General features: G+C 43.6%; 1 protein-coding gene across 2 annotated transcripts in view; it reads left to right on the top strand.

Annotated features, from left to right (window-relative positions):
• The window catches only part of LOC121879853, a 93,605-nt gene that overhangs the window by 41,689 nt on the left and 33,642 nt on the right, over positions 1-18,274 (top strand). The window lies entirely within an intron of this gene.

Below are 18,274 nucleotides of genomic sequence, written 5' to 3'. Positions count from 1 at the left end.
TGGAATGTTCCCAGGTTAGTGAACAGGTTGCAGAGGTGCTGTAGAGGAGGAAAATATTAAATGTGGGATAAAATGGCATACTTGTTGATGATGGAATACCTGTGTCAGTCAACAGGTGGGAGGAGGCTATCAGGTGACGCAGCATCTGATGTCCTCGTGTGTGTGTGTGTGTGTGTGTGTGTGTGTGTGTGTGTGTTTGTGTGTGTGTGTTAGTAAGAGGAGTTTAATATCTAATACAGAACCCAACCTCACCTGTGTTAATAAGCTACAAGACGCCATATTACACCTGACTACCATTATCACAGGTACTCGTTCAAGGTTATGGGTTGCACCTGAGTGTCAGATGGCACCAAATTATGCCACCACGTAGAGATAAATACTTAACCACCCTTTATTTTTGACACGATTTCCTGTTGTCTGCCGTTACTTTTCTGTTAGATCTGTTTATACTCCTCAGCGCTGTTAATCATGAGAGTGTCTTTGTAATTACTGATGGAATTTGGTGTATAGGAAATATTATTGAACTATATTAATAAAAATGGCTTTGTGGTTATTTCTTATTATATATTATCATCGACTTTTGTTATTGTTCCATATATTAAGAGTTATACGTAGTGGTTTAGTAATAGAAGAGGCTTTGTGGTTGGTGTACTGTATGTTGTGGTTTTAAGAGGTGACATAATGACCCTCTTACCTGCTCCTCCCTCACCTGTCCTCCCCACATTACCTGTTTTCTTGTATTCACTTCTCTCCTCTCCTCCTCTTCCACGACTTCCTCCTATCCTCCTACTTTGTCCCTATTTCCTCTCCCCCCCCACAAGTGTCACGACCCTGACCCTTGACGTCATAGATAACTTATGATAACTCCCTCATAACGTTGTATTAATCATATACGTGTCTCTGTCTGTCTGTCTGTCTGGTGACGTGACAGGGCCGGGGAAGGGAATGCTTCGCCGGCCATCCCACGCCTGTTCCGTCAGTTCCCGGGCTTCTACCTCCTCTTCCTTCTCTTCCGCCTCCTCCTCCTCCTCCAAGTCATCGTCGTCATCTAGGAAGCCACCCGCGCCCACGCCCACGCCTGATGCCGCCACGCCCACACCCGAGGAGGAGGAAACGGAACAAGGTCAGGAAAGGTCACATAGGTGTTATTGTTGATTTATATCCCATTCGTGTTTAAGGTCTAGATTCCTAATGGCTCTTGCGATAAAATATTTCTCGTAAGTCAAGATGTAAGAATGTGTGTGAATGTTTGACTTAAGTTAAACACAACACACCTCAGACATCTACCTTAATTAGATACATTCATCTTTATGTTGCCTCCTAATTAGTGCGTCATGAACGTATCTAGTTAAGGTAGAATCTCAGTATAATTTGTAATGTTATTTTTGTGTTTTTAACTTAAGTGAAACAGTTAGGTCTTGACTTAAGAGTAAATATTTAATCTTGCGAACCTTTTGTGAATCATTTACAGGTGTTTTTTCTTACAGGTGATACAACAGGTGGTGACTAAGAGCTCGTGTATGTATGTCGGGTCGGGGTGATGGTCGGGTCGGGACGATGGTCGGGTCGGGGTGAATTTTTGACAATCTTACATGTAATTTGGGGGTAAAGGGTTAATTATATTCTTACCTGTATTTAGGGCTTAATTAGTTGTTGTATTGGAGTGAATTAGTGACATCTTACCTGTTTAATTACTGTCTCAAGGTGGGTTTGTACACTAATGACGTCACTAGTTCCCCCACCACGAACACTAATGACGTCACTAGTTCCCCCACCACGAACACTGATGACGTCACTATATCCCCCACCACCAATACTCAATGACGTCACTAGTTTGTGGGTCAGGTAGAGTCAAGGTACAGGTGTAAGTAATTAAGACAAGGAGGCCAAAGGAGGGTTACCTGTCCGTCTATACCTTATACAGAGAGCCAAGGAGTCTGATTCATAGAGAGACTTACGGTGAAAATATTCCTCGTAAGTGAAAATAAATGAATTCACTTAAATATTTGACTTTAAAATGACACGGGAGTTACACTGAGACTCTACCTTAACTAGATACGTTCATTTAGTAATTTGTGGTGAGAGAGAGAGAGAGAGAAGAGGAAGAAATAGAGAGAGAAGAGGAAGAAGTAGAGAGAGGTAGAGAGAGAGGGGGGGGGGTCGACCCACACTCAAGCGCTTTCTCCAGTGACTTTATGAAGGCAGAATATTCGGTTAATATTGTGTTGTCTGTTTCGTTTTTTTTATTTCATTAAATTATTGTTTTTGTTGTTGCCTTTGTATCGTGTAATTGTTTTTTGTTATTATTATTTTTTTTATTTTTTTTGTTATTATTATTATTATTATTATTATTATGGTGTACGCTAGATACTAATCCTTTCGTCATTAGTGTTGGTTGTCGTAATCCTAAAGGAGCAGGTCCGGTCTTCTGTAGGTGTGTGTGTGTGTGTCCAGTAACGGTGAAGGAGGGTGTTGCCGTGACGTGGGGTCAGGGTCTTGCCTCCTGAAGGGTTTGGTGGTGTAGGCTGAGGAGAGAGGCTGGGTGTAGGCTGGTGGGGGAAGACGTGATGAAATTGGTGTGGGGGAGGGAGAGAATTATAGGTTGTTTTGGGGGAGGTAGTTTGGTTTTAGGGTCGCTAGGGGGGGTGAAGGGGGGTGTAGGGTGCCCGAGGTAGTGAGTGAAGCCAGGTCGTGAAGACACGTGGTGGGGGTCGTCGTGACCAGTCGGTGAAACTCTTCAACAAAAAATATCGCCTCGTGAGTGAGTTTATGTAGCGGTGGTCGGTGCTGTAGAAGATAAATCTTGGTGTTTTTTGTGGGTGTGAAACAGAAACACGTCTGGCAACTCTTTTATGAATGGAGAAAAAACTGGTGTTGAAAACGAAGAAAGTGGTTTCCTTTCTACCTGTGTGAGACTGACTCGGGCGGTGAGAGTCGGCCCACTGCCCACCCACCGCCCACTTCCAGCCCCCACGGTACAATTGGGCTCTCCATCCTTTCTGAGCCGCCCTCTCCCTGCCCCGCCGCCCTATAAGGAGAGCACCCGGTTAGGGGCCTCCAGGGACCGCCAGGGTCAACACTACACACACTTTCACCTTGCCAGGTACACTGCCAGTCTCCACCTGGTCGAAACCTGCCAGGTGAACTTGTAAACCAAAGCTTCCACCTTCAGGAGAACACCTTCGCCAGGGGTACTCTTTAGCTGCTAGACCCACCACTTGCCGTCATGTCTCAGTGAAGGAGTCAACTAACTAATAAGCGTTTAGGTGTTAAGTGACAATCTAACCAAACTAAACTTCCCACGGACTAAAAACGTCGTTGCCACATATGGTCGTAACGAGGCGAACTTAGAAGAGAAATATCCTAACCTAACCCGACCAAACACGTCACACACACACACACACACACACACCCCTTATTGTCACTTAACACACTCTTCTAAATAAAGATCTTTCCTCTACTTCACCCCTATTAACTGTCATAAGAATATTTAATAATTCTGTAGTGAAAGGTTAACGTAATTAGTGGTGACATGTTGGTATAAACTGTAATTACCTACATAATCTGTGACGAGAATTACTGCTGTAGATTCAGATTAAACAACATAATACTCTACAAATTAGTATAGAGGCTGTTCGTTGGGCCTCTAGTGGCTCTATACGGGGACTGTAGTGGATAATGGCTCTTGTGGCTCTATATAATGGCTCTACAGTGGCTCTCTACCCCGACCCTGTTGCTCTTACATCCATCTTCGTAATGGTACCACTTGTCGCTGTGGTCTCAAGTGTTGACACAAGACACTTACACTTGTCCTGGCTGTTGTGTGTGTGTGTGTGTGTGTGTGTGTGTGTGTGTGTGTGTGTGTGTGTGTGTGTGTGTGTGTGTGTGTGTGTGTGCGCGTGTGTGTGTGTGTGTGTGTGTGTGTGTGTGTGTGTGTGTGTGTGTGTGTGTGTGTGTGTGTGTGTGTGTGTGTGTGTGTGTGTGTGTGTGTGTGTGTGTATGTATAGATGTCTTTGTGTGTGTGTGTGTGTGTGTGTGTGTGTGTGTGTGTGTGTGTGTGTGTGTGTGTGTGTGTTTTTCTGTGTTTTTGCGTTTATATGTGTTTGTGTGTATGTATAGATGTCTTTGTGTGTGTGTGTGTAGGTATTGATGTATGTATGTATGCGGGTAGGCGTAGGTAAACATATAGCTCCCTCATGTGGGTTACTTCCTCATACGTGTTGTCATTGGTTAATAAATAATATCTATTGTGTCGTCTTTTCAAAACACAACGATGTGCCTATTTTTAGTTCACTGTCTGTTTGTGTGTTTGTTTGTTTGTTTTGATCGTGTTTGTGTCATGTCTGTGTCGTGTTTTGGTCATGTCTGTGTCGTGTTGTTTTGGTCATGTCTGTGTCGTGTTGTTTTGGTCATGTCTGTGTAGCAGTGCCGTGTTTTTGTTCGTCTGTCTTGTGAATGTGGCGTGTCTATATCATGTCTGGGTTCCTTCCCTCCTTCCCTCCCCCCCTTTAGATATCGAAAGTACCATCATCTGCCCCCCACCCACCCCCCTTTCACTTTCATAGCATGTACAACCCCCTTACTTTCTCCTATGCAAAAATAGTACTGATGATACTCTCAACTACACAAGATGCTCCCTTCCTCCTCCTCCTCTCCTGGCACCTGCTGATCTCGTCTGGAATCTTTGTTACCATATTCTTGCTATTAGTGTTAAAGCTGTATCTGCTAGTAGTGGTGTTGCTAGTTATGATGATGGTGGAGAGAGTGACGATGTTATATGTGGTTATTGGTTGCAGGTGTTGGGGGGGGGGGTAGTAGTTGTGGTTGTGCATGTTTTTGTTGCATATGATGATGGCAGTGTGTATTTTGTTCTTGTTGTGGTTAATGGTGGTTGGTGGTGATTGTTGCTGGGTTGTGGTGGTGGTAGTTGTTGTTATTGGTGGTTGTGGTGGTGTTAATTGTTGTTATTGATGGTGGTTGTGGTGAATATTTTTGTTAGTTGGTGGTTGTAGTGACACGTATTGGCTGGGTGGTGGTTGTTGTGGTGATATAATTGTTGTTACTGATGGTTATTGTGGTGATTGTTGTGATAATTGTTGTTATTGGTGGTAGTTGTGGTAATATACTTCATAATACTAGCAGTGGTTGTGGTAATAGTTGTTGTTACTAGTAGTTATTGTGGTCATAATTTGTTCATAATACAGATAATTGTGGTAATAGTTGTTGTTTAATTTGTTTTGATTTGTTTCTCATGGACCAATTCCTTGTTTATTTACTTATTGACTTGAGTAGGTACACACAGACGGCACTTTTAAACTTTCTCAGCCGGCGGACAGGAGCGCCAGTGTAAGCAGAAAGTGAACTTAAGATCGTCTGACGCAGCATCCTTTAACGTGTCAAGGCAGGAAGACCCAGGCGCTGTTGATTGCTTGTGCTGGTGATGATTTTTTTTTTAATGGGGGTGAAAGGAGGAGATATTGGGACACAGATATAAGAGAGAAATAAACGGGACGCAGAAGTGATAAACGTCGCGCATAAGTCATAAACGGGACGCAGAATTCATAAACGGCACACAAGTCATAATCGGGACACATAAACGACACAAGCATAAACGAGACACAAGCGTAAACGGGACACGGGGGAGATAAACGGGACATACGGAAGAGATAAACGGCACACACAGGTGATAAACAGAGACACGAGAGAGATAAAGAGAGGTACTGTAGCGAGGATGTGGCAAGGATGTGGTCAGTGTACACAACAGACCACAGCCACACCACCTTCCTGACCGCTGCTGTGGTAAAAATAAAGACGCACACTTTCACTAGTTGAGAGGAAGTTGACTGGGAGAAAACTCATCCATTAGTCTGTGTGTGTGTGTGTGTGTGTGTGTGTGTGTGTGTGTGTGTGTGTGTGTGTGTGTGTGTGTGCACCTCCTCACTACAGACAATACATAATGGATCAGCTGTACAATCGTGATCACTTTCCTCGTACGTGTATCAGTCTGGGGGTAGAGTCAGGTGAAGATAAGCCACCCCAGTTTATTTCACCTGATGATTAAACAACCTAACACTAACCTAACACTAACACTAACCTAACCTAACACTAACCTAACCCAACCTAACCTAACCTAACCTAACCTAACACTAACCCAACCCAACCCAACCCAAGCCAATCCAAGCCAACCCCAGAAAGCATCAGGTGAAATAAGCTTATGGGTGTCTAATCTTCAGGTGATATTTGTTATATTTACCTGTTCTCATTAGTTCAGGTGTGTTCCAGGGTAGACCAGGTGAGTCGAGGTTAGTACGTGGACCGGACAATGAATGATGACCTCCACATATCTGTCTTGTCTCTTTGTTATGTAATATTGTTGTTATTTTATCTCTCCTCACGTCACCATTTCCTAGTTATATCTTGACGTCATGCTCATTAGTAGTAGTAGTAGTAGTAATTAACCTCGAAAAGCTATGATTATGGTTCCTATTGACACAGATGGGCATATGGTCACACAAGGTTATGGTGTGTGTGTGTGTGTGTGTGTGTGTGTGTGTGTGTGTGTGTGTGTGTGTGTGTTATATGATCCGTGTTTAATGGATCACTTTATCTACAGAGATTTAGCTGGGAAGTTTTTACCACTTGTTACTGAGACTAAGAGTTACTGTATACTAAATGTCATGTACACATACCTTAGCTACTGATGATGATAAACTGTGTGTGTGTGTGTGTGTGTGTGTGTGTGTCGTAGCTGGCGTGGGAAAGGAAGGAAGGGAGGGAAGAAGAACGTGTATCTACCAGTTTATTTCATTGAGTTTCACCACTGACTCACAGACTGGTTGTATTGGTGGGTCTGTGCAAAGGCCATAGATGTTGTCTGTGAAAAGGAAGTTAAAGAGGGAGTCAGTGGAAGGAAAGACAGACACACAGACAGACAGACATAGTTTGGTTATACATGAGGTAAAAATCTCTACAACTTTTCAATTCTTTTCTATCTTTTTCCCATCTTGTTGCCTCCATGTTGGTGTCCTCACGTGGCGTGCTGCAAGACGGGTGTTAAATATAGTGCCCTGGGTGAGTGTTGTTCCTGACTACCTCAACTCTTGTCATACTGGGAGACAGGTATAGTGTGGATGGACAGGTACAGGTAGACTCGTTTGTGTTGGTAGGCGGCCTCTCTCTCTCTCTCTCTCTCTCTCTCTCTCTCTCTCTCTCTCTCTCTCTCTCTCTCTCTCTCCACTGATAGCACTACCCTCTCCCCTCGGTCGATTAGTCTTGAAAGTTGATATTATTATTTCTCTATTTAACGTCATTATCCGTCATTATTGTAACAGCCTTAGGGGAAGGGTCTCATTGTTGGTAGGAGTAGAAGGAATTTTTGTCGTTTTTAGTGATGCTCGACTTAAAGACAGCTGTTTGGTTGTTGTTTTTGTCGTTTTTTAGTGATGATCGACTTAAAGACAGCTGTTTGGTTGTTGTTTTTGTCGTTTTTAGTGATGATCGACGTAAAGACAGCTGTTTGGTTGTTGTTTTTGTCGTTTTTAGTGATGATCGACGTAAAGACAGCTGTTTGGTTGTTGTTTTTGTCGTTTTTAGTGATTCTCGACGTAAAGACAGCTGTTTGGTTGTTGTTTTGTGTTTTAGTGATGATCGTTAAAGACAGCTGTTTGGTTGTTGTTTTTGTCGTTTTAGTGATGATCGACGTAAAGACAGCTGTTTGGTTGTTGTTTTTGTCGTTTTTAGTGATGATCGACGTAAAGACAGCTGTTTGGTTGTTGTTTTTGTCGTTTTTAGTGATGATCGACGTAAAGACAGCTGTTTGGTTGTTGTTTTTGTCGTTTTTAGTGATGATCGACGTAAAGACAGCTGTTTGGTTGTTGTTTTTGTCGTTTTTAGTGATGATCGACGTAAAGACAGCTGTTTGGTTGTTGTTTTTGTCGTAAAGACAGGTTTAGTGATGTAAAGACAGCTGTTTGGTTGTTGTTTTGTCGTTTTTAGTGATGATCGACGTAAAGACAGCTGTTTGGTTGTTGTTTTTGTCGTTTTAGTGATGATCGACGACAGCTGTTTGGTGTCCGTAAAGACAGCTGTTTGGTTGTTGTCGTTTTAGTCGTTTTTAGTGATGATCAGACGTAAAGACAGCTGTTTGGTTGTTGTTTTTGTCGTTTTTAGTGATGATCGACTTAAAGACAGCTGTTTGGTTGTTGTTTTTGTCGTTTTTAGTGATGATCGACGTAACGACAGCTGTTTGGTTGTTGTTTTTGTCGACGTTGTTTGGTTGTTGTTTTTGTCGTTTTTAGTGATGATCGACTTAAAGACAGCTGTTTGGTTGTTGTTTTTGTCGTTTTTAGTGATGATCGACGTAAAGACAGCTGTTTGGTTGTTGTTTTTGTCGTTTTTAGTGATGATCGACTTAAAGACAGCTGTTTGGTTGTTGTTTTTGTCGTTTTTAGTGATGATCGACTTAAAGACAGCTGTTTGGTTGTTGTTTTTGTCGTTTTTAGTGATGATCGACTTAAAGACAGCTGTTTGGTTGTTGTTTTTGTCGTTTTTAGTGCTCGACGTAAAAACAGCTGTTTGGTTGTTGTTTTTGTCGTTTTTAGTGATGATCGACTTAAAGACAGCTGTTTGGTTGTTGTTTTTGTCGTTTTTAGTGATACATGTTGTTTTTTGTTTATTTTTTGTGTGACAGGAAGAAAAGAAAAGCCCCGTTGTTTTCATTAGCCATACGGACGACTGAGCATCGTGGTTCGTTAGTCTTGGCTCAGCGAGTGTCTTGAACTGGCGTCTGACCTGGCTACCCACAGACCACCACCACAAAAAATTACACTGACCGTCTGGGAGTCATAACACAGCAATAAAACCAAAGTAATGTTAATGTCGCTGTGGCTGTGTTGTAGTGTATAGCTTATGGCAGGTTCCGGGACTAATTAGCGAAAAACGGACATGGAAATCGGCTTTGACTTAGGGAGAAAGTTTTTTTTTTTTAGCTAGTCAGTGTCACCGTTTAGAGTTAGTCGAGTGAAGACAGAAAGTTTGAGAATGCCTACGGGTAAAAGGTTTGTTGACACGGAGAGGAACTGTACAGGGGAAGGGGGGCTTGTGGTGTCTCCTACTGGAAGTGACTTGCATGGTTGAATTAGCAGCCATCTTTGGGTTTGAATATTTGTTCTTCATATTTACTGTTAACGGCACCGTGACATACTACTAACGGACGGTGACAAACAGTATTGGAGATTAAAACAGTATACTTGAGGATGGATTTCAAGTGTGTTTTCAATGGTAGTTTTTATGATGAGGGGGATTTCAAATGACCTTCCCGCCATAAACTTTCCCGCCAAAACTTTCCCCCACTAAACTTTCCCCGCCTAAATTCATCCCCCGCCATTAACTTTCCCGCCAAAACTTCCCCCGCCATAAACTTTTCCCGCCAAAACCATTCCCCACCAAATCTCTTCCCGCCAAAACATTTACCGCAAAACCTTTCCCACGAGAGCCCAAACCTGCCTGGCGGAATTACCTGGTCGTAATCTCCATAGTCATTAGTTTTTGTTAAGTTCCATTTATCTTTTAATTTCACCCGAGTACGTTAAAATAACCTATTTGAGTACAATCACACACTCTCGAGTCCATAGTTTTAACTTTGGAATTCAATGACTTATTCCCTCGAGTACGAAGATATTGTACTCTGGGGGGGGGGGGTTAATTCGTCTTCTTCGAGGTTTTATCTCCTTGTACTCAAGAGTTAATCCAAGATAACGTACTCAAGGGACTATCATCGTTCTTAGAGGTTAAGTCCTCGTACTCGAGGGGTTAACTCATTGTACTCAGTGGTCAAGTCATCGTACTCAAGGTCTTAACTCATCGTACTCACAGGGGTTAATAAGAACCTCGGAAGCTTGGTTGTGGGGGAGTCAAGACACGTTTATGTACCCGTGAAAGTTCGTCACAAGAAAGTGGTGAAAGTAACAGACGGAAGAAATGAGTGTACGGTACAAAAAAATATTACCTTTCTTACGATTGACCCTTTGAGTACGATGGTATGAATTGTACTCTCTCTCTCTCTCTCTCTCTCTCTCTCTCTCTCTCTCTCTCTCTCTCTGCACATTAATTATTTTGCCCCCAAAATAAACGTAATAAAAACAGCAAGAACCACGAATTACTTTTTACGTTATGGACTGATAAAAATATTGCTTTTAGTTTAATATAAAAATAATAGTAATAATAAAGATAATAATAATACTTCGTGTCTATATTGGATCTGTTTTACTCCATATAATTGTTAATTTATATATGAATTAAAAAAAGAAACACTAAAATTTGCCGTGAAATAGACCGAAAAAACCTCAGTTGCAACGAGTAAATTTTCCAAGACGTGTTGCGTGTATTGCAGTGTTGCGTGTGTTTCTTTGGGATAGAGGCGAATGTTACCTGACGTGTTTGGATTCAGCGATTGTCAGCTGTTTCTTGTGTTGTATCGTGTTGTTGCTGTCGTTCTCTTGATCGCTTTTGTCGTTTTGTAATTCATTATTTATTTCTCGTTATTATCGTCGTTCTTTTGCTTTGTGTCGTATCATCGGTATTTGGTGATTATTGGCTACATCCTGTTATAACTATGTGATAAGTGTTTTGCGCGGGAAACGTCAAACAACAACACGGACGCCATCTTGGATCGTTTTGTGTATGTGAACTAAACGTCGCTCGAGTTCACGTTAACCTTTGATAATATTACTGCTATATGCTATTATGTTATATTGTGGCTTTATACGGTATATTATACACTTTTATGCTATTTTGCTATATTGTAGAAAGGTATTGATTTGTTATATTGTAAATGGGATCGTTTGGTGGATGTGAATTACGAGTTCTCGCGGCGCCGCGTCATCAGCACTCCATCTAAATCCGGATTCTTGGAAACCCGTTCGCCTATTATTTTTATTTACTTTTTACACCTGACTTGAGATAAAAGAACGGTAGTGTCTTGGTGTAATTTCGTCACCATTTTAACCTCCATCTTTGTCAAAGCTTAAAAAAATTCTTACCTCACCAATTACAAGAGAATTTCATCTAATTTATCTTACGAGATCTTTTATACTTTCTCCTACTGAGGTAATGTTTTGAAGGGGGGGGGGGTTATATTGAGGGTATTAATGACGTAACACATATGTCATCGTTATCTCGTCACAATCTAATGGGTGATGGTTATTAGGTAATCTTTTAACTGCAGGTGCTTAGAGAGAGAGAGAGAGAGAGAGAGAGAGTGTTATAAGATGAATGTCACAAGTCGAAGAGTAGCCAAATGAACCTGTACACGCCATCTTAGCTCTCAGGTATAGGGAATTATAATAAGTAATATATAAAATTCCTTACATTTCTAAATCATTTACAATTGGCGGAGTTACATAATGAATCTAATTATTCCTACGAGGTAAGCATTTTAGCAGCAAGTCTTGGGAGGGGTCGTTTATGTGACGTGGAAGGGGTCGTGTATGTGACGTGGGAGGGGTCGTGTATGTGACGTGGAAGGGGTCGTGTATGTGACGTGGGAGGGGTCGTGTATGTGACGTGGAGGGGTCGTGTATGTGACTGGGGTCGTTTATTCGTGTATGTAAGCAAGGGGTCGTGTGTGACGTGTTCCTGGAGCCTAGTGTGGGCGTGGGAGTGGTGGGGTGGCTGGCAGGCACTTAAACACGCTCAACTCACTACATTGGACAGAATGGGCGCCACTCGGGTCAAAATGTGTATTACACCCCGGTGCCTCCTGTGGTCCCCCCAGTGCCTCCTGTGGTTCCCCCCAGTGCCTCCTGTGGTCCCCCAGTGCCTCCTGTGGTTCCCCCCCAGTGCCTCCTGTGGCTCCAGCCTAATTAACTCCCTTCCTCTCCCGTGACCATTAACTGTACCCACACATGATCAGGCCATTAACTACGGTCACCAGGCCATCATGGGAGATAATAACTTGCCTCACACGTCAACCAATCCTCCTGAAGGGCCTGTGGGTGCTGGGGTGTGTGTGTGTGTGTCCTGGGCCGTCAGGTGTAGCAGGGAGAGCTTGGCCACCTTCCGCTTGGCCTTGGTGGAGCAGACAGCAGCCGTCCGTCCCTTGCGTGGGTCCTCGCCACACCTCGCTGCTCCCACCCTCACTCTCGCCTTCCTCTGGTGGTGTTATGTCACGCTCAGGAGGGATGTAGACTCCAACGAGGGGATGATGGTGATGGTGGGAGTCTGGGTGAGGCGGTAATAGAGGGGAAGGATCCCGGTATTTCCTTGACATGCCCGCGAGTGTTGGTCTAGTTAGTGGTGGCTACACCCTGCCGCGCCCACTTACGCCCACCCTCAGGCTACGTGCATTGCCTCAATTATGATGCTTTAGCCTTGTGACCGCCACAGCTACACCCAACAACACACCGTATCAACCTTGTACACCTTCTCTCTACACTCTGACACTACACCTCCACGCACCCGACCATCATCTCGTCGTGTGACTGTCAGGTAACATCTGCGTGTGGTTTTGGCGTGCGCACACCTGGTGCTTTTGGGGTTGCCTACCTGGATGTTGACATAATTAGCAGTGTTACCTTGAGCTGCGTAGTGGTGCAGCTGTTCAAGACACACAGGACCGCAGCTGATCACCCAGGACCATCTGGTGTGCGAGCTTCACTTATGAACATACGTAACACTTTATTACCTGTTGTATATCTCCTGTTGACACGGAGCCTCCTGCCAGGTGACACTACGCGGCCAGAAGTGTTTCCCCTTCAGTGTAACTATGTGGGGATGTACAGCAGGTGTCGGGGACCATCTGTTTAGTCCTAACATTGTGTTCTTCCTGCCCACCACCTCACCTCACCTCACACAACGTTTTGTAACAGTTCAACCAATCCGAATTTCACCTGGCCTTCATTAATGCACAGGTGTTCTTAGTTGGATATATCTTAACACCTGTTACTGCAAGAGGCGGCCATATTGAGGGACACTTGCTGGCTTGTAGTGTATGTTGAACTAATTAGGTTAGGCCAGGTTAGGTCAGGTCAGGTCAGGTTAGGTTAGGTTAGGTTAGGTCAGGTTAGGTTAGGATAAATATGATAGATTAGTTTAGATCAGATCAGGTTCCTTGGCGATTTTAATGGAAACACACACACACACACACACACACACGATGCCATGAAAGTTGTTGTCATGAGTAGGAGTTACCATGACCCACACCATCACGTGTTTCCTCACAGCTGCTCCCTCTTACTGGGTGTCTGACTCAGCTCTTCCCTCCCTCACTCCTTCCCTCCTTCTCTCACTCTCCACCACCAATATCATATACTCCACCACAACTACACATTCACCGCTACAACAACCACCACAATCACCATCACCACTACCACTACCACTACTACCACCACAAACCCTCTACAATAACTATTTACACTGGCTGCCTTAACAGTTCCCATGGGAGGTTGAAACTTACCTGGCGAACCTACCTGTAATTTTGTGGTGATTAACCTTAACACATGAACTGGCAGAGTAAGACATGTAAAATACGTGAATCCGTTGTTTTTAGTAGTAGTAGTAGTAGTAGTGGTAGTGTTAGTAGTAGTGTTTTAGGCTACATTATTATTAATAGTTACAGTATAAGACCTACGACAACTATAGTGTAATGGCGTCAGGTGTTAAGGGATGATGGTACAGTATACCCGCCTGACTGACCGCCGTTAGGTGAATACATACACACAGTGAACAGTAACAGAGGTGACCGTCATAGTGTAGGTGGGCGAGTGTTCACCCCAAGCCAGCCAGCAAGCCAGTTCAGCCAGCCAGTTCAGCCAGCCAGAGTCCAGCTTCAACACCTCCCACACTGTACACACACACACACACGTCTGTTCCCGGGTCCCCGTTAATGGCTAGATTTTGGTGTTGCTCCCGTTGTTATTTCTGTTTGTCTTTGCTGTTGTGGGTAGTCTCATGGGATGTATGCTCTTACTGTTGTTTTTAATTAGTCTTTGTACAGGTGGTAAGGCTGTTATAATGGTATGTTAATTCATGATCAGTAAAACATATATGCGTTCTCCTTCTCTTTTCTCTTGCGTCGTAAGTGGGCCAGAAAATACCTCCTCCTCCCTCTTTCCCCCTCCCTTACCTCTCCCTCACCCTCCCTCCCTCACCTTTCCTCTCCCTCCCTCCCTCCCTACCCCTCGGCCATGCTTTCGTAAACCCCCCCCTGGCCGTATTAAGAGAGAGACAAACAGACAGACGCAACCTGCACGTGTGTTGAGTGAGTGAGTGAGTGAGTGTTGTGTGACGTAAACCTTGTGATCTGAAAAGGTGGATGTGACTTGAACTGTTTTAAGAGGGATTTGAGGACTTGTTATTGTTTTGTTGTTGCGTTATGTTGCTGGAGAACTAGGTGAGGTTAGGGTGGTGAATCTTCAGGTGAAATAAGCTGGGGTGGCTATTCTTCAGGTGATACTCTATAACACTTGAATGATTATAAACTAGAATTTATTTGTCCTTCCATTTTTTATAAGGGACCACCTCCCCCTCCTCCTCTCTCCTCCACATATATATGGTAATCTAACCTTGATATAATTTTTTTTGTGTTATAACTCATAATTTAGTTTTTTTTTCTACCATTTCCTTATTTAAATTTAGTTTGTTGACTCGAGAATACATTGTGGTGATGAGATTTATGACTACAATGTCTACGTCAACACAAGGGGGGCGGGGGGGTTTCCTGGGCTATAGCGATTACCTTGTCTACATTGGAGTTGGTTAGGTTAGGTTAGGTTAGGTTTTGGTTAGGTTAGGTTAGGTTTTGGTTAGGTTAGGTTAGGTATTTGAATGTATTTTTGGGGCTGTGTTATTGTGTGCGTTTCTGTGTATGCGTGTAAGTATATGTATGTATATGTATATCTATATTCATGTCTTGTGTATGTAACTTGTATTTTTAAAACTCTAGATTATACATTATTATTTTATGTGTATTTTTATTCATGGGTCACATATACTGAAGAAGAATTCGATCATATCTTCCATAAAGGCTCCACCCTGTGACATGTAAGGTAAGGGGGTGGGATGAGAGGGAGGGGGTGTGGGGAGGGGTATACGTGGTTGCAAGGGAAGGGGTGGTGTTGGGGAGGGGCATACGTGGTTGCAAGGGAAGGGGTGGTGTTGGGGAGGGGTATACGTGGTTGCAGGGTAAGGGGTGGGATGAGGGGAGGGGTGGTGTTGGGGGAGGGGGGATTTATAGGACGTAGAAGAAGAGTAGGCGCTAAGTCCTCCTCCTTCTGTAGTGACGCGGGACCAGCAAGCAAGTATACTGTGCTCCCTGGACAAGCTGAGAGAGGGGGTGTTGGGGGGGTGATCTTCCTGTGCCCTTGTAAACATTATCATTTGTTTATCATTATTAATATTTTATTATTTTAACCGGTAATAACATTGATTTTTTTTTTACTAATATAAACATTCGCTTCTTGGGCAATATTTTGTGTGTGTGTGTGTGTGTGTGTGTGGACTGATGGCTAGGTTCGTCTCGTCTTGAAGTGTTAAGTGTTGGGCTGTGTTGCCTCCGTGTTCCAAGACATTCCTTCCGGTACACACCAAGGGGGCTTCTCATTCCTTGGATATACTAACCACTCCTGTATCCTGTGTCCTTGGGGTTTTTAGGATTCAATTAGGACTCTACACCAAGAACACAAAGAAATTATAAACACTTTTTATTTATTACGATTTACAACGATTCTTATAAATGTTACGTTTAAAAGTCTGTCATTTTGATATTGTGACTCTTGAATTAGAATATTACCTTGGCTTAGAATGTCATTTAGGAGGGAGAGAGAGAGAGTTGACGTCCAACCATCAGTTTTTTTTTTTGAGGTGCTGGCTTCAATATTCTAGACAGACAGATAGAATAGATAGATCGACAGATAGACAGACAGACAGAACACGCTGGACTGTCCCACACAAGGCACCAGTGTAGTTCCGGGGAATCTGGTCTTCTCAGTTCCTGTTGGCAGATGTTAGAAAAAATTTTTGGTGATTTGTTTTTCAGGCAACATTGGTCGTGGTTGTGGTTGGCAACTGTAATTAAGGCAGTACTTCGGCTTTTGTGTGTGTGTGTGGTTGTAAGTTGTAAGTTGTAGATATTGTTATGGTAGGTAAGGATAGTGTGATTGTTATTTGTTATAGGTCACAATAGGTGTTATTATTTTGGTTTTTATTGTTGTTACTTATTTTGTAGTTATTGTAATTGTTGTTGTAATTATTATTGTATTTATTTCAGTAATTAGTGATGATAATATTGTAATTGTTGTAGCTAATTGTTGTGGGTAATTATTGTTGTGGTGGTGGGAACCTGATGAGAGGGCTTGAGAGTGGGAACAATGGTACATAAATTCCCACTCTAATGAAGGTGTTAATGATGGCAATGTTAAGTGTGGTGACTAGAACCCTGTGGTACACCTCCCTCTTCCTTCCTTTCTCCCACTTCCTTCTATCGCCTTCATTTCCTTCCTCCTTTCTCTCATTTCCTTCTATGTCCTTCATTTCCTTCCTCCTTTCTCTCAATTCCTCCCTGTGTCTTCCTTATTTCCTCCTCCTTTATCATCTTTTCTTCCCTTCTCCTTTAGTCTCTTTCTTCCTTCATTCCCTCCGTCTTCCTTCTCATTCTTGATGTGTTTGCCATCCACTTCTGTTTATCACATTTTCCATCTCCTCCTCCTCCTCCTCTCTTTATTACCTCTTCTTTCTTTACCTACTGTTTCTTCATCTTCCTCTCCTCCTCCTCCTACCTGTGTCATAAGTGTGTGTATTAGTGACCCTCTGACACACACACACACACACACACACACACACACACACACACACACTGTTTGTTGATGTGTCCTGTTTTAAACGTGACATAATAATGATGACCTCTTGCCTGTTCTTGGTGGTGTGGTGTCTTCGTCTGGCACTGGGAAGGTCATGACCCCTAATAGGCACAGTCTTGTTGTCAGGGGTGGATGGCACTGCCTGTTGTGTTGGGGGGGAGGGTCTTGGTGGACGAGGTAGTTAGTCATGTTCATCTGTGTTCACGTGTGTTCAGATAATTAGTTAATGGCGGTGATTAAACGAGAATGAACAACTTCTGAATGAATTAGTGGGAACAATGACCACACACGCACGCACATTTATATCACTAACCGGAAACCACAAGGATGTTTGGTATTCATAGTGGACAATTAGTATTAAGAAGTAAATTACAGTTAGTTATGGTGATGCAGAGAGCGTGAGTGAGAGAGGGAGGGAGGGACCACTCAGGCAGCGTGAGGGAGGGAGGGAGGGACCACTCAGGCAGCGTGAGGGAGGGAGGGAGGGACCACTCAGGCAGCGTGAGGGAGGGAGGGACCGTAACTCAGGCAGCGTGGGGAGGGAGGGAGGACCCGTCACTCAGACAGCGTGAGGGAAGGAGGGACGGACCGTAACTCAGGCAGCGTGAGGGAGGGAGGGACGGACCGTAACTCAGGTAGCGTGGGGAGGGACGGGGGATCCGTTACCTGAAGATTCGTTCCTCCAGCTTATATCACCTGAAGACGTTACCTGGAGAAGATTGGGGTGATTAATCTAAAGGTGATCCCGACTTATGAACTACCATGGTGATAGTCAGATAGGAATAGTGACAGGTAAACTTTTGGGTCACAGGTAAACTTTTGGACCACAGGTAATCTTTTGGACCACAGGTAAACTTTTGGGCCACAGGTAAACTTTTGGGTCACAGGTAAACTTTTGGATCACAGGTAAACTTTTGGACCACAGGTAAACTTTTGGGTCACAGGTAATCTTTTGGGTCACAGGTAAACTTGCAGGTCTGGAGTAAACTTTTGGGTCTGGGTAATCTTTTGGTGCTGGGTAGGTAAACTTTTGGGTCACAGGTAAACTTTTGGACCACAGGTAATCTTTTGGACCACAGGTAAACTTTTGGGCCACAGGTAAACTTTTGGGTCACAGGTAAACTTTTGGATCACAGGTAAACTTTTGGACCACAGGTAAACTTTTGGGTCACAGGTAATCTTTTGGGTCACAGGTAAACTTTTGGGTCACAGGTAAACTGAACGTAAACTGTTAAGGGCATCGAGACAAACACCCCCCCTTCAGGAACGCTCGAGGTCGTCCATATACAGGTCTTAATGTGTGTGTGTGTGAGACCCTTTATTCCCTAGACGACCAGTGACCTTTTAGAGGGTGACCCGTGGGCTTTCCCTTACTAATTTCACCCCCCTTCCTCCCCCCTCTCTCTCCCTCCCCCTCTCCC

The sequence above is a fragment of the Homarus americanus genome, unplaced genomic scaffold (genome assembly GCF_018991925.1).
Source record: "Homarus americanus isolate GMGI-L3 unplaced genomic scaffold, GMGI_Hamer_2.0 scaffold15139, whole genome shotgun sequence".
Taxonomy (NCBI): domain Eukaryota; kingdom Metazoa; phylum Arthropoda; class Malacostraca; order Decapoda; family Nephropidae; genus Homarus; species Homarus americanus.
The sequence above is the reverse complement of the archived record's forward strand: the minus strand, read 5'-3'. Positions and strand labels throughout refer to the sequence as shown.